This window comes from Anas acuta, unplaced genomic scaffold, assembly GCF_963932015.1.
Source record: "Anas acuta unplaced genomic scaffold, bAnaAcu1.1 SCAFFOLD_181, whole genome shotgun sequence".
NCBI lineage: Eukaryota > Metazoa > Chordata > Aves > Anseriformes > Anatidae > Anas > Anas acuta.
The window spans coordinates 70084-94022 of record NW_027076005.1 but is presented as its reverse complement, the minus strand read 5'-3'; positions in this window follow the sequence as shown (position 1 = coordinate 94022).

Genomic DNA, 23939 nt, shown 5'->3' with positions numbered 1-23939 from the left:
TTAATTGGATCTCGAGGCTGTCATAAAACAGGTCCCTGAAGTTTGAAGACTCTTCCAATAGTTTGGGCCAGCAAGGAGCAGCTGTAGCTGGCGGCTGCGGTAACTCGGGGCTCAGAGTCTCAGAGAGCGTGCTGAAAGGTGACCCCCCGCTGGCTGCTGGAGGAAGCTGAGGCAGCGTTCAGCTCTAACCTTTGCCTTCTTGGCTGTCATCTTTGCACTCCTGCTGTCAGTGGGTGTTGAGTGTCCTTCCCCCCAGCCTCAGCACGTGCCCTCAGATGTAGGCAGCGTTTAGCAGCTAGAATTCACTCCAATATAAAGAGTACAAATCATGCGTTTTCTGCTTTTGCTTTGGAACTCTTAGCTTGAGGTTTTCCTGCAGGCCATGAGGTTTCTTGCAGCAGCAGGGATGAGTTCTGTTAGCAAGAGGCTGTTCTGTGCTTCGACTGTGGGAAGATGAATGGTTACCCGTGCACCGTTAAATAGAACTTGACACCTAGGACACCGCACTTGCAGCCTGTGGGGTGCTTTAACAAACAGGTAAATCAGCAGAGGCTGTTTTGCAGCCGGGGTGATGCTGGGTGATTAAAAAGCAGGGGCAGAACAAGGAGTTTCTAGTGTTTGTTCTTGCTTGTCATCTGACTCTCCACTTCCACTGTTCGTTAGAAAAAAGAACAAAAACAAAACAAAACAAAACAAAACAAAACAAAACAAAAAAAAAAAAAACAAGGGGTAAGCATCTTAATATCTTTATTATAAATGGAAGGCACAAAACAGACCAGCTACAGAGACTGTCCAAGAGAAATACTTGGTGCTTTATAAACAAACAAGGAAGTACCCTTAGGTGGGTGTGATAATCCTCCTCTAATGCGTTTTTGGAGTGCAAAAATAGATTTGTTCTTGCTCTTCTCTCCAGGACAAAGGCAGAATAGGCAACTGCAAAGTTAGACCAGGGAGGTCAGTTTGTTCCATACTGAGAAAGACAAGCCTGTAAAACAAACTAGACAGATTTTCTTGGTACTATTCATCTTCCTTCAGCAAAGGCAAAGCTTATGACACTTGTTGGTGTGTGTATATATATTTATCCAGTGCTCTCACAACAAAATTTTGATTTGAAGAGGGCACACAGATCTGATTTTTTTTTTTCTTTTCCAGTAACTAGTATAATAAGCACTGGTATTTTTGTATAAAAACAGAAAAATACAAAACAAAAGACTGAATATTATGTGGTATGCATGACATTAAAAAAAAATGGTGGTTTCAAAGCAATATGTACCCTGGTGTGTTTGCCATATCCTAGAGTCCAGCTTAAAGTGCATCTGATCTGTATTGCATTTTGATATTAATCTCTGTGTACAATGTTTTGCATGTAATTTATATAGTTCTTGGGAGAAAAAAAAAAAAAAAAAGAATGAATTGTCAGTTAGCTTCTTCTGAGAAAACAGACTCCAAGCAGAGATATTACTCAAATCAGAAGTGGACGAGCAGTTGAGGGGTGGGAAAAGGGATACATATACAAAATTTAAAAATAAATAAATAAATAAATAAAACATGCTGGGGGTGGGGGAGAAGGGAAATGGTTTTGAATCAATAAAGCTTTGGCTGTTGAGCAGAAACAATGCGCGAGTGCATCCAGAGAATAAAATGTGCCCACATGTAACTGTGACGTCCTCAGTGTGTCCACCAGCTTGTGAAATCAATCCCATATCTTCTCGTGGTGCTGGATGAATGGCTGAGCTTCCCATCTGAGCAAGGCAGAGCGTGCAAGTAGGGCCTGCAGGGTGGAAAGAGGGATGGGGCTCAAGAAGCAAGCCCACTGCTATGACAGAGTCCCTATAGGCAGTGTGGGTTTTCTCTCTATGCAAGCCTCATTATTCAGAGGCAGAGTATGGCTTCGTCCATTCAAGGTCCAGAATCAGTTGTCAAATGCTAGCCAAAGCCAGTGGCTCCTGGGCTATGTGACAAACTAACCCTAGAGCAAAAACCCTCCTTGTCCTCTTACCTGGTGCCCTTTCTGCGATGCCTTTAGGGTGAGTCAAGGCTATGATCTCCACCTTCTGGGGCTGGTGTTTGAGCTATGTCCTACCTCAGTGCTGAGACTCTTTTGCCTCTGTAGAGGCCCTTTGCCATGACACGAGTGACGATGAGAACTAAAATCAACTAGCCTCTGAAACGTTCTTGTTCCCAAGCACAGCTTTTTCACTGGATTGCTTGAACTCCTAGTTTTTGGCCGAGAAGCTATTGTTTCTCTGTGCCTTTAATAAGAGGCTTTCTCTGGAGCCAAGTCAGGATGGCAAGATTGAGCTGGGCAAGGCTATCGAGGAGGAAATTCAATCTTCCCAGCTGGGTGTCTGACCCTTGGAGCCCGGGCCAACTGATCTGAAGCGGCTGTAAAAGCTTTATTTCACAGCATCGCTGTCTTCCCTGCTCGCATTCTAGGCACGGTGTTTCTGCTGACAGCATCTTCCACCTCCTCAGCAGAAGCTGCTTCTGTCTTTAAACGTAGTACAGGCTGGACGCAAAGAAAGAAACTGCTAGCGGTGCTTTTAGCTATTTAAATGGGGAGAAAAACAGCCACTGTTTCTTTCTTTGTCCAGGGCAGCCACGAATGCTTGCGTGACGTGGGCTCCTCTCCCACGTCCTTAATTGCCAAGCCGATAGCGGCTCTGGTGACGTGTCCCATGGGTGTCTGTGCAGTGACGGGGCTGCCTCACCCCTGTGTACCCCAGGACAGACATTTGGGGGGCTCTTTGCTGCTACCACAGGGTGCAACCTGCGGGTCCTGGGGCAGGCAGGATGAGTGCTGCTGGGCCCGGAGGGTAGGCCTGGCCTGAGAGGAGACAGTAAAGGAGGCAGGTTTGGGGCTTAAAGCAGGCTTGTCCTGCCCCAGCCTTCTCCAGAACCTGTGTGCCTGGCTCTGGAAAGCCGTGACAAGACATAAAATGACTCGCAGCTTGCCAAGAGAGCTGCGGTGGTGGAGGAATGGCCGCCTCACGGGGCTGAGGCCAGGCACCATCACGGGCAGGACTCGAGAGACGAGGCACGATCTTGGCACAGACAGAGAAGGGAAGGGGAAGCACTGCTCTGCTGGCCCTGAGCGGTGCAGCCCCAGGAGAAAAGAAAAATCTGTGTTTCCTTCCACTGATGTCCACGCTGAAGGTGCAGAAGGGTTCCGTGCTGTTGCTTGGGTCAGCCTTGTTGCCAGGTTGGGAATGTTTAGCCTCCCGGTGCTTCGGTGCTGTTGGGCTGCACTCAGAGTGTGAGCTCTGGGCGTTATTTCTCAACTACTGCGTTATTGGAGCGTACGGACCCGAGATATTCTGCGGATAGGTGATTTAAGCCACGTCAGAAACACCGCTGTGGCATGTGCCAGCGTCGGACGCCCGTTCGACTGATCGGGCGGAGCAGGTGAATTGAATTTGGTGCTGGATGGCAAGGTGGTGTTGGGAGAAGAGCTAGGCTAAGGAGAGCTTCCTCTTGCTCTACCCCTTCCCATCTCAAATGGCCGCTTCCTGGGGAGATGGGTTCGTTGGGAGGTTAACTACAACGTTACAGTGAGGATGAGGAATCCTCTTTAGTCCCGTAGGTATTTGCTGCCAGGCGGCAGCGTTGATTTCAGAAATTGTATTTCAAAAGGGAAAAAGAAAGGAAATCTGTATTCTTTGACATACTCTCTTTTCTCGGAGAGTAGATGTAGGAGCTTCAGCAGTGCCCTTCCTCCAGAAACGATTCCCAGTGTCTGCTCAGACACTGAGGAGGAAAATGGAGGAGAGCCACCCGCTATAAATAAAGGAAAGAAGGGCTCATGGATTAAGGGAGAGCCACTACTTCAAAAATTGGTGCTCTCTACAAACCGGTTAAGCGTTTGGGACCTGCAGGTGCTGCCTACACCTGTGTGCGTTGCAGTCGTGCCTGTTGCCACTGAGCAAAACGGGGAGAGCTGCTTTGTCGAACGCGGCGTGTTAAAGCACGTGCCGCTGCCTGGAAGAAAAGCACGGACTTCTTCCCTCGTGTGGGACTTCTTCCCTAGCGATCTGTGGTTTACCTGATGGTTTCCCATAAGCTGTGAATGTTTAAAAGAAAAAAAAAAAAAACAAAACCAAAACCCAACCCCAGCGTTGAGAGTGGTGAGGCAGATCCTCACCTGGGGACTCAGAATCAGCGGTGACATCACCATGCGAAGCATTGTGTGCGCTTCGGGTCGGGGCTGCTGCGAGCCTCGCAGCGGGGAGGGAGAGCGGATCCGGGGTGCCTCTGTGTCAGGCCTGTGCCCTGGTGGCTTCGTGAGCACTGAGAGTTTGACTCCTGTGTTCCCAGCTTTTGCTTGCGCACCTGCGGTGTGGCAGAGCCAGCGAGCTGCTTCCTCAGCTGGAGGAGGAAGAGGAGTGACCTCAACGTTGCCGAGGTAAAGCACAATTATTGAAAAGATTTGGCAAAGATGTGGGTTGTAGCAGCGCGGCTGCTGCAGCTGCAGCAGATCCTGGAGTATTGGAGAAGATAGAGAGGGGTTTCTTGGTGAAAAGAATGCTGTTAAAAGTGTTTTCATGCCAGAAATTAGGAGAAACGCCTCTGTTGTTTGACATCCTCTATTGACCTGGCACATTGGCATTACAGCGTACCCTGGCACGCTGTTTGTATGGAAAAAAAAGGTCTTTTAGTCAGGGCAGGCCAGAAACCTGTCTTGGCACTTCCACATCGCAGCAATGCTTACAGACCCTGCATCCTGGCTGCCAGGCCAGGATCTAAATCCGATGGTGCTGTTGGTAAACTGAAGCTCAGGAAGCGCTTCTGGGTTTTTCTGTACTTCCATGTGAATTTTTACCCTCTGAAGATGGTGTATTAAGCTATTTTTGTAACAACAACTAGGTTTAAAAGCAGTTTCAGTTTAACATCTACATGCTTGGGTGTTATTAACAGAGCTTTGTATACTGAGCTGGTGCTTGGTAGGAGAAAAACCATAAATCTTCCCTGGGAAAGTTGGACCCCCTCAGCTACATACTGCTATGAGGAAACTCAGATGTAAGAACACACTTAAATAACACATCAGCAGAGCTGTTGTGCTCCTGACCACCAAAGGCACCTTTTTCCAACACCGTCGTACTGGAAGTTGATGCAGCTGGTTCCATCCTTAACGTGGGACTGTACAGTGCTGTAAAAGAAATATTTTTTCACAGCTTTGGAGAAAGTGAAGCAGAGAAAACCCCACCTAACCACTGATACCTGGACCCCAAACTGCCACAGACTGACAGCGATGCCCACTGGATATCTCCTGCTGCCTTCTGACTGCTCCAGCAGAAGTCCCGTTTGAATTAGCCAGCAGGTCCCTCTGAGTGGCTTTGCTGAAACTCCTGCCGTAGGAAGTATCCTACGGGAGCCAAGTTGCTAAACTGATGTGTGGTTTTCCCTTAACCCCCTCAGCCCTGACTTTGCAGCTCCTGACGACACTGCCAACGTGTGCAGTGTCACCGTGTGCCAACTAGGTGCCAGCTGCCATGGTTTATAGATTGTAAAATGAGTGATTTGGGACTCGTGAGCACTGAGAACAGGTTAGCAATTGCTTAAGAGCTTTACTTGTGTCGCTCTGGGGCAGGGAGATGGGTGAAACATCTTAGGCTTGAAAGTGATTCCCTGCAGAGGGACGTGCTCAGATCTGCACAACAGATCTGTCGTTTTGGTCACCTTATTAGATCCCTGCTTGAGAGGTTGCTTGCAAGAATCGATTCCTCTTCACCTTGATGTGTCAAGCTAAAGACAAATCTGTGCCGAAGCACTGTCTGATCAGACGAGTGCCTCAGTTCAGGATTGTTCTTGGACAGCTCCAGAAACACCAGGACGATCAGCGCCTTCAGGAACAGATTAATTGGATCTCGAGGCTGTCATAAAACAGGTCCCTGAAGTTTGAAGACTCTTCCAATAGTTTGGGCCAGCAAGGAGCAGCTGTAGCTGGCGGCTGCGGTAACTCGGGGCTCAGAGTCTCAGAGAGCGTGCTGAAAGGTGACCCCCCGCTGGCTGCTGGAGGAAGCTGAGGCAGCGTTCAGCTCTAACCTTTGCCTTCTTGGCTGTCATCTTTGCACTCCTGCTGTCAGTGGGTGTTGAGTGTCCTTCCCCCCAGCCTCAGCACGTGCCCTCAGATGTAGGCAGCGTTTAGCAGCTAGAATTCACTCCAATATAAAGAGTACAAATCATGCGTTTTCTGCTTTTGCTTTGGAACTCTTAGCTTGAGGTTTTCCTGCAGGCCATGAGGTTTCTTGCAGCAGCAGGGATGAGTTCTGTTAGCAAGAGGCTGTTCTGTGCTTCGACTGTGGGAAGATGAATGGTTACCCGTGCACCGTTAAATAGAACTTGACACCTAGGACACCGCACTTGCAGCCTGTGGGGTGCTTTAACAAACAGGTAAATCAGCAGAGGCTGTTTTGCAGCCGGGGTGATGCTGGGTGATTAAAAAGCAGGGGCAGAACAAGGAGTTTCTAGTGTTTGTTCTTGCTTGTCATCTGACTCTCCACTTCCACTGTTCGTTAGAAAAAAGAACAAAAACAAAACAAAACAAAAAAACAAAAAAAAAAAAAAACAACAAGGGGTAAGCATCTTAATATCTTTATTATAAATGGAAGGCACAAAACAGACCAGCTACAGAGACTGTCCAAGAGAAATACTTGGTGCTTTATAAACAAACAAGGAAGTACCCTTAGGTGGGTGTGATAATCCTCCTCTAATGCGTTTTTGGAGTGCAAAAATAGATTTGTTCTTGCTCTTCTCTCCAGGACAAAGGCAGAATAGGCAACTGCAAAGTTAGACCAGGGAGGTCAGTTTGTTCCATACTGAGAAAGACAAGCCTGTAAAACAAACTAGACAGATTTTCTTGGTACTATTCATCTTCCTTCAGCAAAGGCAAAGCTTATGACACTTGTTGGTGTGTGTATATATATTTATCCAGTGCTCTCACAACAAAATTTTGATTTGAAGAGGGCACACAGATCTGATTTTTTTTTTTTCTTTTCCAGTAACTAGTATAATAAGCACTGGTATTTTTGTATAAAAACAGAAAAATACAAAACAAAAGACTGAATATTATGTGGTATGCATGACATTAAAAAAAAATGGTGGTTTCAAAGCAATATGTACCCTGGTGTGTTTGCCATATCCTAGAGTCCAGCTTAAAGTGCATCTGATCTGTATTGCATTTTGATATTAATCTCTGTGTACAATGTTTTGCATGTAATTTATATAGTTCTTGGGAGAAAAAAAAAAAAAAAAAGAATGAATTGTCAGTTAGCTTCTTCTGAGAAAACAGACTCCAAGCAGAGATATTACTCAAATCAGAAGTGGACGAGCAGTTGAGGGGTGGGAAAAGGGATACATATACAAAATTTAAAAATAAATAAATAAATAAATAAAACATGCTGGGGGTGGGGGAGAAGGGAAATGGTTTTGAATCAATAAAGCTTTGGCTGTTGAGCAGAAACAATGCGCGAGTGCATCCAGAGAATAAAATGTGCCCACATGTAACTGTGACGTCCTCAGTGTGTCCACCAGCTTGTGAAATCAATCCCATATCTTCTCGTGGTGCTGGATGAATGGCTGAGCTTCCCATCTGAGCAAGGCAGAGCGTGCAAGTAGGGCCTGCAGGGTGGAAAGAGGGATGGGGCTCAAGAAGCAAGCCCACTGCTATGACAGAGTCCCTATAGGCAGTGTGGGTTTTCTCTCTATGCAAGCCTCATTATTCAGAGGCAGAGTATGGCTTCGTCCATTCAAGGTCCAGAATCAGTTGTCAAATGCTAGCCAAAGCCAGTGGCTCCTGGGCTATGTGACAAACTAACCCTAGAGCAAAAACCCTCCTTGTCCTCTTACCTGGTGCCCTTTCTACGATGCCTTTAGGGTGAGTCAAGGCTATGATCTCCACCTTCTGGGGCTGGTGTTTGAGCTATGTCCTACCTCAGTGCTGAGACTCTTTTGCCTCTGTAGAGGCCCTTTGCCATGACACGAGTGACGATGAGAACTAAAATCAACTAGCCTCTGAAACGTTCTTGTTCCCAAGCACAGCTTTTTCACTGGATTGCTTGAACTCCTAGTTTTTGGCCGAGAAGCTATTGTTTCTCTGTGCCTTTAATAAGAGGCTTTCTCTGGAGCCAAGTCAGGATGGCAAGATTGAGCTGGGCAAGGCTATCGAGGAGGAAATTCAATCTTCCCAGCTGGGTGTCTGACCCTTGGAGCCCGGGCCAACTGATCTGAAGCGGCTGTAAAAGCTTTATTTCACAGCATCGCTGTCTTCCCTGCTCGCATTCTAGGCACGGTGTTTCTGCTGACAGCATCTTCCACCTCCTCAGCAGAAGCTGCTTCTGTCTTTAAACGTAGTACAGGCTGGACGCAAAGAAAGAAACTGCTAGCGGTGCTTTTAGCTATTTAAATGGGGAGAAAAACAGCCACTGTTTCTTTCTTTGTCCAGGGCAGCCACGAATGCTTGCGTGACATGGGCTCCTCTCCCACGTCCTTAATTGCCAAGCCGATAGCGGCTCTGGTGACGTGTCCCATGGGTGTCTGTGCAGTGACGGGGCTGCCTCACCCCTGTGTACCCCAGGACAGACATTTGGGGGGCTCTTTGCTGCTACCACAGGGTGCAACCTGCGGGTCCTGGGGCAGGCAGGATGAGTGCTGCTGGGCCCGGAGGGTAGGCCTGGCCTGAGAGGAGACAGTAAAGGAGGCAGGTTTGGGGCTTAAAGCAGGCTTGTCCTGCCCCAGCCTTCTCCAGAACCTGTGTGCCTGGCTCTGGAAAGCCGTGACAAGACATAAAATGACTCGCAGCTTGCCAAGAGAGCTGCGGTGGTGGAGGAATGGCCGCCTCACGGGGCTGAGGCCAGGCACCATCACGGGCAGGACTCGAGAGACGAGGCACGATCTTGGCACAGACAGAGAAGGGAAGGGGAAGCACTGCTCTGCTGGCCCTGAGCGGTGCAGCCCCAGGAGAAAAGAAAAATCTGTGTTTCCTTCCACTGATGTCCACGCTGAAGGTGCAGAAGGGTTCCGTGCTGTTGCTTGGGTCAGCCTTGTTGCCAGGTTGGGAATGTTTAGCCTCCCGGTGCTTCGGTGCTGTTGGGCTGCACTCAGAGTGTGAGCTCTGGGCGTTATTTCTCAACTACTGCGTTATTGGAGCGTACGGACCCGAGATATTCTGCGGATAGGTGATTTAAGCCACGTCAGAAACACCGCTGTGGCATGTGCCAGCGTCGGACGCCCGTTCGACTGATCGGGCGGAGCAGGTGAATTGAATTTGGTGCTGGATGGCAAGGTGGTGTTGGGAGAAGAGCTAGGCTAAGGAGAGCTTCCTCTTGCTCTACCCCTTCCCATCTCAAATGGCCGCTTCCTGGGGAGATGGGTTCGTTGGGAGGTTAACTACAACGTTACAGTGAGGATGAGGAATCCTCTTTAGTCCCGTAGGTATTTGCTGCCAGGCGGCAGCGTTGATTTCAGAAATTGTATTTCAAAAGGGAAAAAGAAAGGAAATCTGTATTCTTTGACATACTCTCTTTTCTCGGAGAGTAGATGTAGGAGCTTCAGCAGTGCCCTTCCTCCAGAAACGATTCCCAGTGTCTGCTCAGACACTGAGGAGGAAAATGGAGGAGAGCCACCCGCTATAAATAAAGGAAAGAAGGGCTCATGGATTAAGGGAGAGCCACTACTTCAAAAATTGGTGCTCTCTACAAACCGGTTAAGCGTTTGGGACCTGCAGGTGCTGCCTACACCTGTGTGCGTTGCAGTCGTGCCTGTTGCCACTGAGCAAAACGGGGAGAGCTGCTTTGTCGAACGTGGCGTGTTAAAGCACGTGCCGCTGCCTGGAAGAAAAGCACGGACTTCTTCCCTCGTGTGGGACTTCTTCCCTAGCGATCTGTGGTTTACCTGATGGTTTCCCATAAGCTGTGAATGTTTAAAAGAAAAAAAAAAAAACAAAACCAAAACCCAACCCCAGCGTTGAGAGTGGTGAGGCAGATCCTCACCTGGGGACTCAGAATCAGCGGTGACATCACCATGCGAAGCATTGTGTGCGCTTCGGGTCGGGGCTGCTGCGAGCCTCGCAGCGGGGAGGGAGAGCGGATCCGGGGTGCCTCTGTGTCAGGCCTGTGCCCTGGTGGCTTCGTGAGCACTGAGAGTTTGACTCCTGTGTTCCCAGCTTTTGCTTGCGCACCTGCGGTGTGGCAGAGCCAGCGAGCTGCTTCCTCAGCTGGAGGAGGAAGAGGAGTGACCTCAACGTTGCCGAGGTAAAGCACAATTATTGAAAAGATTTGGCAAAGATGTGGGTTGTAGCAGCGCGGCTGCTGCAGCTGCAGCAGATCCTGGAGTATTGGAGAAGATAGAGAGGGGTTTCTTGGTGAAAAGAATGCTGTTAAAAGTGTTTTCATGCCAGAAATTAGGAGAAACGCCTCTGTTGTTTGACATCCTCTATTGACCTGGCACATTGGCATTACAGCGTACCCTGGCACGCTGTTTGTATGGAAAAAAAAGGTCTTTTAGTCAGGGCAGGCCAGAAACCTGTCTTGGCACTTCCACATCGCAGCAATGCTTACAGACCCTGCATCCTGGCTGCCAGGCCAGGATCTAAATCCGATGGTGCTGTTGGTAAACTGAAGCTCAGGAAGCGCTTCTGGGTTTTTCTGTACTTCCATGTGAATTTTTACCCTCTGAAGATGGTGTATTAAGCTATTTTTGTAACAACAACTAGGTTTAAAAGCAGTTTCAGTTTAACATCTACATGCTTGGGTGTTATTAACAGAGCTTTGTATACTGAGCTGGTGCTTGGTAGGAGAAAAACCATAAATCTTCCCTGGGAAAGTTGGACCCCCTCAGCTACATACTGCTATGAGGAAACTCAGATGTAAGAACACACTTAAATAACACATCAGCAGAGCTGTTGTGCTCCTGACCACCAAAGGCACCTTTTTCCAACACCGTCGTACTGGAAGTTGATGCAGCTGGTTCCATCCTTAACGTGGGACTGTACAGTGCTGTAAAAGAAATATTTTTTCACAGCTTTGGAGAAAGTGAAGCAGAGAAAACCCCACCTAACCACTGATACCTGGACCCCAAACTGCCACAGACTGACAGCGATGCCCACTGGATATCTCCTGCTGCCTTCTGACTGCTCCAGCAGAAGTCCCGTTTGAATTAGCCAGCAGGTCCCTCTGAGTGGCTTTGCTGAAACTCCTGCCGTAGGAAGTATCCTACGGGAGCCAAGTTGCTAAACTGATGTGTGGTTTTCCCTTAACCCCCTCAGCCCTGACTTTGCAGCTCCTGACGACACTGCCAACGTGTGCAGTGTCACCGTGTGCCAACTAGGTGCCAGCTGCCATGGTTTATAGATTGTAAAATGAGTGATTTGGGACTCGTGAGCACTGAGAACAGGTTAGCAATTGCTTAAGAGCTTTACTTGTGTCGCTCTGGGGCAGGGAGATGGGTGAAACATCTTAGGCTTGAAAGTGATTCCCTGCAGAGGGACGTGCTCAGATCTGCACAACAGATCTGTCGTTTTGGTCACCTTATTAGATCCCTGCTTGAGAGGTTGCTTGCAAGAATCGATTCCTCTTCACCTTGATGTGTCAAGCTAAAGACAAATCTGTGCCGAAGCACTGTCTGATCAGACGAGTGCCTCAGTTCAGGATTGTTCTTGGACAGCTCCAGAAACACCAGGACGATCAGCGCCTTCAGGAACAGATTAATTGGATCTCGAGGCTGTCATAAAACAGGTCCCTGAAGTTTGAAGACTCTTCCAATAGTTTGGGCCAGCAAGGAGCAGCTGTAGCTGGCGGCTGCGGTAACTCGGGGCTCAGAGTCTCAGAGAGCGTGCTGAAAGGTGACCCCCCGCTGGCTGCTGGAGGAAGCTGAGGCAGCGTTCAGCTCTAACCTTTGCCTTCTTGGCTGTCATCTTTGCACTCCTGCTGTCAGTGGGTGTTGAGTGTCCTTCCCCCCAGCCTCAGCACGTGCCCTCAGATGTAGGCAGCGTTTAGCAGCTAGAATTCACTCCAATATAAAGAGTACAAATCATGCGTTTTCTGCTTTTGCTTTGGAACTCTTAGCTTGAGGTTTTCCTGCAGGCCATGAGGTTTCTTGCAGCAGCAGGGATGAGTTCTGTTAGCAAGAGGCTGTTCTGTGCTTCGACTGTGGGAAGATGAATGGTTACCCGTGCACCGTTAAATAGAACTTGACACCTAGGACACCGCACTTGCAGCCTGTGGGGTGCTTTAACAAACAGGTAAATCAGCAGAGGCTGTTTTGCAGCCGGGGTGATGCTGGGTGATTAAAAAGCAGGGGCAGAACAAGGAGTTTCTAGTGTTTGTTCTTGCTTGTCATCTGACTCTCCACTTCCACTGTTCGTTAGAAAAAAGAACAAAAACAAAACAAAACAAAAAAACAAAAAAAAAAAAAAAAACAAGGGGTAAGCATCTTAATATCTTTATTATAAATGGAAGGCACAAAACAGACCAGCTACAGAGACTGTCCAAGAGAAATACTTGGTGCTTTATAAACAAACAAGGAAGTACCCTTAGGTGGGTGTGATAATCCTCCTCTAATGCGTTTTTGGAGTGCAAAAATAGATTTGTTCTTGCTCTTCTCTCCAGGACAAAGGCAGAATAGGCAACTGCAAAGTTAGACCAGGGAGGTCAGTTTGTTCCATACTGAGAAAGACAAGCCTGTAAAACAAACTAGACAGATTTTCTTGGTACTATTCATCTTCCTTCAGCAAAGGCAAAGCTTATGACACTTGTTGGTGTGTGTATATATATTTATCCAGTGCTCTCACAACAAAATTTTGATTTGAAGAGGGCACACAGATCTGATTTTTTTTTTTTCTTTTCCAGTAACTAGTATAATAAGCACTGGTATTTTTGTATAAAAACAGAAAAATACAAAACAAAAGACTGAATATTATGTGGTATGCATGACATTAAAAAAAAATGGTGGTTTCAAAGCAATATGTACCCTGGTGTGTTTGCCATATCCTAGAGTCCAGCTTAAAGTGCATCTGATCTGTATTGCATTTTGATATTAATCTCTGTGTACAATGTTTTGCATGTAATTTATATAGTTCTTGGGAGAAAAAAAAAAAAAAAAAGAATGAATTGTCAGTTAGCTTCTTCTGAGAAAACAGACTCCAAGCAGAGATATTACTCAAATCAGAAGTGGACGAGCAGTTGAGGGGTGGGAAAAGGGATACATATACAAAATTTAAAAATAAATAAATAAATAAATAAAACATGCTGGGGGTGGGGGAGAAGGGAAATGGTTTTGAATCAATAAAGCTTTGGCTGTTGAGCAGAAACAATGCGCGAGTGCATCCAGAGAATAAAATGTGCCCACATGTAACTGTGACGTCCTCAGTGTGTCCACCAGCTTGTGAAATCAATCCCATATCTTCTCGTGGTGCTGGATGAATGGCTGAGCTTCCCATCTGAGCAAGGCAGAGCGTGCAAGTAGGGCCTGCAGGGTGGAAAGAGGGATGGGGCTCAAGAAGCAAGCCCACTGCTATGACAGAGTCCCTATAGGCAGTGTGGGTTTTCTCTCTATGCAAGCCTCATTATTCAGAGGCAGAGTATGGCTTCGTCCATTCAAGGTCCAGAATCAGTTGTCAAATGCTAGCCAAAGCCAGTGGCTCCTGGGCTATGTGACAAACTAACCCTAGAGCAAAAACCCTCCTTGTCCTCTTACCTGGTGCCCTTTCTGCGATGCCTTTAGGGTGAGTCAAGGCTATGATCTCCACCTTCTGGGGCTGGTGTTTGAGCTATGTCCTACCTCAGTGCTGAGACTCTTTTGCCTCTGTAGAGGCCCTTTGCCATGACACGAGTGACGATGAGAACTAAAATCAACTAGCCTCTGAAACGTTCTTGTTCCCAAGCACAGCTTTTTCACTGGATTGCTTGAACTCCTAGTTTTTGGCCGAGAAGCTATTGTTTCTCTGTGCCTTTAATAAGAGGCTTTCTCTGGAGCCAAGTCAGGATGGCAAGATTGAGCTGGGCAAGGCTATCGAGGAGGAAATTCAATCTTCCCAGCTGGGTGTCTGACCCTTGGAGCCCGGGCCAACTGATCTGAAGCGGCTGTAAAAGCTTTATTTCACAGCATCGCTGTCTTCCCTGCTCGCATTCTAGGCACGGTGTTTCTGCTGACAGCATCTTCCACCTCCTCAGCAGAAGCTGCTTCTGTCTTTAAACGTAGTACAGGCTGGACGCAAAGAAAGAAACTGCTAGCGGTGCTTTTAGCTATTTAAATGGGGAGAAAAACAGCCACTGTTTCTTTCTTTGTCCAGGGCAGCCACGAATGCTTGCGTGACGTGGGCTCCTCTCCCACGTCCTTAATTGCCAAGCCGATAGCGGCTCTGGTGACGTGTCCCATGGGTGTCTGTGCAGTGACGGGGCTGCCTCACCCCTGTGTACCCCAGGACAGACATTTGGGGGGCTCTTTGCTGCTACCACAGGGCGCAACCTGCGGGTCCTGGGGCAGGCAGGATGAGTGCTGCTGGGCCCGGAGGGTAGGCCTGGCCTGAGAGGAGACAGTAAAGGAGGCAGGTTTGGGGCTTAAAGCAGGCTTGTCCTGCCCCAGCCTTCTCCAGAACCTGTGTGCCTGGCTCTGGAAAGCCGTGACAAGACATAAAATGACTCGCAGCTTGCCAAGAGAGCTGCGGTGGTGGAGGAATGGCCGCCTCACGGGGCTGAGGCCAGGCACCATCACGGGCAGGACTCGAGAGACGAGGCACGATCTTGGCACAGACAGAGAAGGGAAGGGGAAGCACTGCTCTGCTGGCCCTGAGCGGTGCAGCCCCAGGAGAAAAGAAAAATCTGTGTTTCCTTCCACTGATGTCCACGCTGAAGGTGCAGAAGGGTTCCGTGCTGTTGCTTGGGTCAGCCTTGTTGCCAGGTTGGGAATGTTTAGCCTCCCGGTGCTTCGGTGCTGTTGGGCTGCACTCAGAGTGTGAGCTCTGGGCGTTATTTCTCAACTACTGCGTTATTGGAGCGTACGGACCCGAGATATTCTGCGGATAGGTGATTTAAGCCACGTCAGAAACACCGCTGTGGCATGTGCCAGCGTCGGACGCCCGTTCGACTGATCGGGCGGAGCAGGTGAATTGAATTTGGTGCTGGATGGCAAGGTGGTGTTGGGAGAAGAGCTAGGCTAAGGAGAGCTTCCTCTTGCTCTACCCCTTCCCATCTCAAATGGCCGCTTCCTGGGGAGATGGGTTCGTTGGGAGGTTAACTACAACGTTACAGTGAGGATGAGGAATCCTCTTTAGTCCCGTAGGTATTTGCTGCCAGGCGGCAGCGTTGATTTCAGAAATTGTATTTCAAAAGGGAAAAAGAAAGGAAATCTGTATTCTTTGACATACTCTCTTTTCTCGGAGAGTAGATGTAGGAGCTTCAGCAGTGCCCTTCCTCCAGAAACGATTCCCAGTGTCTGCTCAGACACTGAGGAGGAAAATGGAGGAGAGCCACCCGCTATAAATAAAGGAAAGAAGGGGTCATGGATTAAGGGAGAGCCACTACTTCAAAAATTGGTGCTCTCTACAAACCGGTTAAGCGTTTGGGACCTGCAGGTGCTGCCTACACCTGTGTGCGTTGCAGTCGTGCCTGTTGCCACTGAGCAAAACGGGGAGAGCTGCTTTGTCGAACGCGGCGTGTTAAAGCACGTGCCGCTGCCTGGAAGAAAAGCACGGACTTCTTCCCTCGTGTGGGACTTCTTCCCTAGCGATCTGTGGTTTACCTGATGGTTTCCCATAAGCTGTGAATGTTTAAAAGAAAAAAAAAAAAACAAAACCAAAACCCAACCCCAGCGTTGAGAGTGGTGAGGCAGATCCTCACCTGGGGACTCAGAATCAGCGGTGACATCACCATGCGAAGCATTGTGTGCGCTTCGGGTCGGGGCTGCTGCGAGCCTCGCAGCGGGGAGGGAGAGCGGATCCGGGGTGCCTCTGTGTCAGGCCTGTGCCCTGGTGGCTTCGTGAGCACTGAGAGTTTGACTCCTGTGTTCCCAGCTTTTGCTTGCGCACCTGCGGTGTGGCAGAGCCAGCGAGCTGCTTCCTCAGCTGGAGGAGGAAGAGGAGTGACCTCAACGTTGCCGAGGTAAAGCACAATTATTGAAAAGATTTGGCAAAGATGTGGGTTGTAGCAGCGCGGCTGCTGCAGCTGCAGCAGATCCTGGAGTATTGGAGAAGATAGAGAGGGGTTTCTTGGTGAAAAGAATGCTGTTAAAAGTGTTTTCATGCCAGAAATTAGGAGAAACGCCTCTGTTGTTTGACATCCTCTATTGACCTGGCACATTGGCATTACAGCGTACCCTGGCACGCTGTTTGTATGGAAAAAAAAGGTCTTTTAGTCAGGGCAGGCCAGAAACCTGTCTTGGCACTTCCACATCGCAGCAATGCTTACAGACCCTGCATCCTGGCTGCCAGGCCAGGATCTAAATCCGATGGTGCTGTTGGTAAACTGAAGCTCAGGAAGCGCTTCTGGGTTTTTCTGTACTTCCATGTGAATTTTTACCCTCTGAAGATGGTGTATTAAGCTATTTTTGTAACAACAACTAGGTTTAAAAGCAGTTTCAGTTTAACATCTACATGCTTGGGTGTTATTAACAGAGCTTTGTATACTGAGCTGGTGCTTGGTAGGAGAAAAACCATAAATCTTCCCTGGGAAAGTTGGACCCCCTCAGCTACATACTGCTATGAGGAAACTCAGATGTAAGAACACACTTAAATAACACATCAGCAGAGCTGTTGTGCTCCTGACCACCAAAGGCACCTTTTTCCAACACCGTCGTACTGGAAGTTGATGCAGCTGGTTCCATCCTTAACGTGGGACTGTACAGTGCTGTAAAAGAAATATTTTTTCACAGCTTTGGAGAAAGTGAAGCAGAGAAAACCCCACCTAACCACTGATACCTGGACCCCAAACTGCCACAGACTGACAGCGATGCCCACTGGATATCTCCTGCTGCCTTCTGACTGCTCCAGCAGAAGTCCCGTTTGAATTAGCCAGCAGGTCCCTCTGAGTGGCTTTGCTGAAACTCCTGCCGTAGGAAGTATCCTACGGGAGCCAAGTTGCTAAACTGATGTGTGGTTTTCCCTTAACCCCCTCAGCCCTGACTTTGCAGCTCCTGACGACACTGCCAACGTGTGCAGTGTCACCGTGTGCCAACTAGGTGCCAGCTGCCATGGTTTATAGATTGTAAAATGAGTGATTTGGGACTCGTGAGCACTGAGAACAGGTTAGCAATTGCTTAAGAGCTTTACTTGTGTCGCTCTGGGGCAGGGAGATGGGTGAAACATCTTAGGCTTGAAAGTGATTCCCTGCAGAGGGACGTGCTCAGATCTGCACAACAGATCTGTCGTTTTGGTCACCTTATTAGATCCCTGCTTGAGAGGTTGCTTGCAAGAATCGATTCCTCTTCACCTTGATGTGTCAAGCTAAAGACAAATCTGTGCCGAAGCACTGTCTGATCAGACGAGTGCCTCAGTTCAGGATTGTTCTTGGACAGCTCCAGAAACACCAGGACGATCAGCGCCTTCAGGAACAGATTAATTGGATCTCGAGGCTGTCATAAAACAGGTCCCTGAAGTTTGAAGACTCTTCCAATAGTTTGGGCCAGCAAGGAGCAGCTGTAGCTGGCGGCTGCGGTAACTCGGGGCTCAGAGTCTCAGAGAGCGTGCTGAAAGGTGACCCCCCGCTGGCTGCTGGAGGAAGCTGAGGCAGCGTTCAGCTCTAACCTTTGCCTTCTTGGCTGTCATCTTTGCACTCCTGCTGTCAGTGGGTGTTGAGTGTCCTTCCCCCCAGCCTCAGCACGTGCCCTCAGATGTAGGCAGCGTTTAGCAGCTAGAATTCACTCCAATATAAAGAGTACAAATCATGCGTTTTCTGCTTTTGCTTTGGAACTCTTAGCTTGAGGTTTTCCTGCAGGCCATGAGGTTTCTTGCAGCAGCAGGGATGAGTTCTGTTAGCAAGAGGCTGTTCTGTGCTTCGACTGTGGGAAGATGAATGGTTACCCGTGCACCGTTAAATAGAACTTGACACCTAGGACACCGCACTTGCAGCCTGTGGGGTGCTTTAACAAACAGGTAAATCAGCAGAGGCTGTTTTGCAGCCGGGGTGATGCTGGGTGATTAAAAAGCAGGGGCAGAACAAGGAGTTTCTAGTGTTTGTTCTTGCTTGTCATCTGACTCTCCACTTCCACTGTTCGTTAGAAAAAAGAACAAAAACAAAACAAAACAAAAAAACAAAAAAAAAAAAAAACAACAAGGGGTAAGCATCTTAATATCTTTATTATAAATGGAAGGCACAAAACAGACCAGCTACAGAGACTGTCCAAGAGAAATACTTGGTGCTTTATAAACAAACAAGGAAGTACCCTTAGGTGGGTGTGATAATCCTCCTCTAATGCGTTTTTGGAGTGCAAAAATAGATTTGTTCTTGCTCTTCTCTCCAGGACAAAGGCAGAATAGGCAACTGCAAAGTTAGACCAGGGAGGTCAGTTTGTTCCATACTGAGAAAGACAAGCCTGTAAAACAAACTAGACAGATTTTCTTGGTACTATTCATCTTCCTTCAGCAAAGGCAAAGCTTATGACACTTGTTGGTGTGTGTATATATATTTATCCAGTGCTCTCACAACAAAATTTTGATTTGAAGAGGGCACACAGATCTGATTTTTTTTTTTTCTTTTCCAGTAACTAGTATAATAAGCACTGGTATTTTTGTATAAAAACAGAAAAATACAAAACAAAAGACTGAATATTATGTGGTATGCATGACATTAAAAAAAAATGGTGGTTTCAAAGCAATATGTACCCTGGTGTGTTTGCCATATCCTAGAGTCCAGCTTAAAGTGCATCTGATCTGTATTGCATTTTGATATTAATCTCTGTGTACAATGTTTTGCATGTAATTTATATAGTTCTTGGGAGAAAAAAAAAAAAAAAAAGAATGAATTGTCAGTTAGCTTCTTCTGAGAAAACAGACTCCAAGCAGAGATATTACTCAAATCAGAAGTGGACGAGCAGTTGAGGGGTGGGAAAAGGGATACATATACAAAATTTAAAAATAAATAAATAAATAAATAAAACATGCTGGGGGTGGGGGAGAAGGGAAATGGTTTTGAATCAATAAAGCTTTGGCTGTTGAGCAGAAACAATGCGCGAGTGCATCCAGAGAATAAAATGTGCCCACATGTAACTGTGACGTCCTCAGTGTGTCCACCAGCTTGTGAAATCAATCCCATATCTTCTCGTGGTGCTGGATGAATGGCTGAGCTTCCCATCTGAGCAAGGCAGAGCGTGCAAGTAGGGCCTGCAGGGTGGAAAGAGGGATGGGGCTCAAGAAGCAAGCCCACTGCTATGACAGAGTCCCTATAGGCAGTGTGGGTTTTCTCTCTATGCAAGCCTCATTATTCAGAGGCAGAGTATGGCTTCGTCCATTCAAGGTCCAGAATCAGTTGTCAAATGCTAGCCAAAGCCAGTGGCTCCTGGGCTATGTGACAAACTAACCCTAGAGCAAAAACCCTCCTTGTCCTCTTACCTGGTGCCCTTTCTGCGATGCCTTTAGGGTGAGTCAAGGCTATGATCTCCACCTTCTGGGGCTGGTGTTTGAGCTATGTCCTACCTCAGTGCTGAGACTCTTTTGCCTCTGTAGAGGCCCTTTGCCATGACACGAGTGACGATGAGAACTAAAATCAACTAGCCTCTGAAACGTTCTTGTTCCCAAGCACAGCTTTTTCACTGGATTGCTTGAACTCCTAGTTTTTGGCCGAGAAGCTATTGTTTCTCTGTGCCTTTAATAAGAGGCTTTCTCTGGAGCCAAGTCAGGATGGCAAGATTGAGCTGGGCAAGGCTATCGAGGAGGAAATTCAATCTTCCCAGCTGGGTGTCTGACCCTTGGAGCCCGGGCCAACTGATCTGAAGCGGCTGTAAAAGCTTTATTTCACAGCATCGCTGTCTTCCCTGCTCGCATTCTAGGCACGGTGTTTCTGCTGACAGCATCTTCCACCTCCTCAGCAGAAGCTGCTTCTGTCTTTAAACGTAGTACAGGCTGGACGCAAAGAAAGAAACTGCTAGCGGTGCTTTTAGCTATTTAAATGGGGAGAAAAACAGCCACTGTTTCTTTCTTTGTCCAGGGCAGCCACGAATGCTTGCGTGACGTGGGCTCCTCTCCCACGTCCTTAATTGCCAAGCCGATAGCGGCTCTGGTGACGTGTCCCATGGGTGTCTGTGCAGTGACGGGGCTGCCTCACCCCTGTGTACCCCAGGACAGACATTTGGGGGGCTCTTTGCTGCTACCACAGGGCGCAACCTGCGGGTCCTGGGGCAGGCAGGATGAGTGCTGCTGGGCCCGGAGGGTAGGCCTGGCCTGAGAGGAGACAGTAAAGGAGGCAGGTTTGGGGCTTAAAGCAGGCTTGTCCTGCCCCAGCCTTCTCCAGAACCTGTGTGCCTGGCTCTGGAAAGCCGTGACAAGACATAAAATGACTCGCAGCTTGCCAAGAGAGCTGCGGTGGTGGAGGAATGGCCGCCTCACGGGGCTGAGGCCAGGCACCATCACGGGCAGGACTCGAGAGACGAGGCACGATCTTGGCACAGACAGAGAAGGGAAGGGGAAGCACTGCTCTGCTGGCCCTGAGCGGTGCAGCCCCAGGAGAAAAGAAAAATCTGTGTTTCCTTCCACTGATGTCCACGCTGAAGGTGCAGAAGGGTTCCGTGCTGTTGCTTGGGTCAGCCTTGTTGCCAGGTTGGGAATGTTTAGCCTCCCGGTGCTTCGGTGCTGTTGGGCTGCACTCAGAGTGTGAGCTCTGGGCGTTATTTCTCAACTACTGCGTTATTGGAGCGTACGGACCCGAGATATTCTGCGGATAGGTGATTTAAGCCACGTCAGAAACACCGCTGTGGCATGTGCCAGCGTTGGACGCCCGTTCGACTGATCGGGCGGAGCAGGTGAATTGAATTTGGTGCTGGATGGCAAGGTGGTGTTGGGAGAAGAGCTAGGCTAAGGAGAGCTTCCTCTTGCTCTACCCCTTCCCATCTCAAATGGCCGCTTCCTGGGGAGATGGGTTCGTTGGGAGGTTAACTACAACGTTACAGTGAGGATGAGGAATCCTCTTTAGTCCCGTAGGTATTTGCTGCCAGGCGGCAGCGTTGATTTCAGAAATTGTATTTCAAAAGGGAAAAAGAAAGGAAATCTGTATTCTTTGACATACTCTCTTTTCTCGGAGAGTAGATGTAGGAGCTTCAGCAGTGCCCTTCCTCCAGAAACGATTCCCAGTGTCTGCTCAGACACTGAGGAGGAAAATGGAGGAGAGCCACCCGCTATAAATAAAGGAAAGAAGGGCTCATGGATTAAGGGAGAGCCACTACTTCAAAAATTGGTGCTCTCTACAAACCGGTTAAGCGTTTGGGACCTGCAGGTGCTGCCTACACCTGTGTGCGTTGCAGTCGTGCCTGTTGCCACTGAGCAAAACGGGGAGAGCTGCTTTGTCGAACGCGGCGTGTTAAAGCACGTGCCGCTGCCTGGAAGAAAAGCACGGACTTCTTCCCTCGTGTGGGACTTCTTCCCTAGCGATCTGTGGTTTACCTGATGGTTTCCCATAAGCTGTGAATGTTTAAAAGAAAAAAAAAAAAACAAAACCAAAACCCAACCCCAGCGTTGAGAGTGGTGAGGCAGATCCTCACCTGGGGACTCAGAATCAGCGGTGACATCACCATGCGAAGCATTGTGTGCGCTTCGGGTCGGGGCTGCTGCGAGCCTCGCAGCGGGGAGGGAGAGCGGATCCGGGGTGCCTCTGTGTCAGGCCTGTGCCCTGGTGGCTTCGTGAGCACTGAGAGTTTGACTCCTGTGTTCCCAGCTTTTGCTTGCGCACCTGGGGTGTGGCAGAGCCAGCGAGCTGCTTCCTCAGCTGGAGGAGGAAGAGGAGTGACCTCAACGTTGCCGAGGTAAAGCACAATTATTGAAAAGATTTGGCAAAGATGTGGGTTGTAGCAGCGCGGCTGCTGCAGCTGCAGCAGATCCTGGAGTATTGGAGAAGATAGAGAGGGGTTTCTTGGTGAAAAGAATGCTGTTAAAAGTGTTTTCATGCCAGAAATTAGGAGAAACGCCTCTGTTGTTTGACATCCTCTATTGACCTGGCACATTGGCATTACAGCGTACCCTGGCACGCTGTTTGTATGGAAAAAAAAGGTCTTTTAGTCAGGGCAGGCCAGAAACCTGTCTTGGCACTTCCACATCGCAGCAATGCTTACAGACCCTGCATCCTGGCTGCCAGGCCAGGATCTAAATCCGATGGTGCTGTTGGTAAACTGAAGCTCAGGAAGCGCTTCTGGGTTTTTCTGTACTTCCATGTGAATTTTTACCCTCTGAAGATGGTGTATTAAGCTATTTTTGTAACAACAACTAGGTTTAAAAGCAGTTTCAGTTTAACATCTACATGCTTGGGTGTTATTAACAGAGCTTTGTATACTGAGCTGGTGCTTGGTAGGAGAAAAACCATAAATCTTCCCTGGGAAAGTTGGACCCCCTCAGCTACATACTGCTATGAGGAAACTCAGATGTAAGAACACACTTAAATAACACATCAGCAGAGCTGTTGTGCTCCTGACCACCAAAGGCACCTTTTTCCAACACCGTCGTACTGGAAGTTGATGCAGCTGGTTCCATCCTTAACGTGGGACTGTACAGTGCTGTAAAAGAAATATTTTTTCACAGCTTTGGAGAAAGTGAAGCAGAGAAAACCCCACCTAACCACTGATACCTGGACCCCAAACTGCCACAGACTGACAGCGATGCCCACTGGATATCTCCTGCTGCCTTCTGACTGCTCCAGCAGAAGTCCCGTTTGAATTAGCCAGCAGGTCCCTCTGAGTGGCTTTGCTGAAACTCCTGCCGTAGGAAGTATCCTACGGGAGCCAAGTTGCTAAACTGATGTGTGGTTTTCCCTTAACCCCCTCAGCCCTGACTTTGCAGCTCCTGACGACACTGCCAACGTGTGCAGTGTCACCGTGTGCCAACTAGGTGCCAGCTGCCATGGTTTATAGATTGTAAAATGAGTGATTTGGGACTCGTGAGCACTGAGAACAGGTTAGCAATTGCTTAAGAGCTTTACTTGTGTCGCTCTGGGGCAGGGAGATGGGTGAAACATCTTAGGCTTGAAAGTGATTCCCTGCAGAGGGACGTGCTCAGATCTGCACAACAGATCTGTCGTTTTGGTCACCTTATTAGATCCCTGCTTGAGAGGTTGCTTGCAAGAATCGATTCCTCTTCACCTTGATGTGTCAAGCTAAAGACAAATCTGTGCCGAAGCACTGTCTGATCAGACGAGTGCCTCAGTTCAGGATTGTTCTTGGACAGCTCCAGAAACACCAGGACGATCAGCGCCTTCAGGAACAGATTAATTGGATCTCGAGGCTGTCATAAAACAGGTCCCTGAAGTTTGAAGACTCTTCCAATAGTTTGGGCCAGCAAGGAGCAGCTGTAGCTGGCGGCTGCGGTAACTCGGGGCTCAGAGTCTCAGAGAGCGTGCTGAAAGGTGACCCCCCGCTGGCTGCTGGAGGAAGCTGAGGCAGCGTTCAGCTCTAACCTTTGCCTTCTTGGCTGTCATCTTTGCACTCCTGCTGTCAGTGGGTGTTGAGTGTCCTTCCCCCCAGCCTCAGCACGTGCCCTCAGATGTAGGCAGCGTTTAGCAGCTAGAATTCACTCCAATATAAAGAGTACAAATCATGCGTTTTCTGCTTTTGCTTTGGAACTCTTAGCTTGAGGTTTTCCTGCAGGCCATGAGGTTTCTTGCAGCAGCAGGGATGAGTTCTGTTAGCAAGAGGCTGTTCTGTGCTTCGACTGTGGGAAGATGAATGGTTACCCGTGCACCGTTAAATAGAACTTGACACCTAGGACACCGCACTTGCAGCCTGTGGGGTGCTTTAACAAACAGGTAAATCAGCAGAGG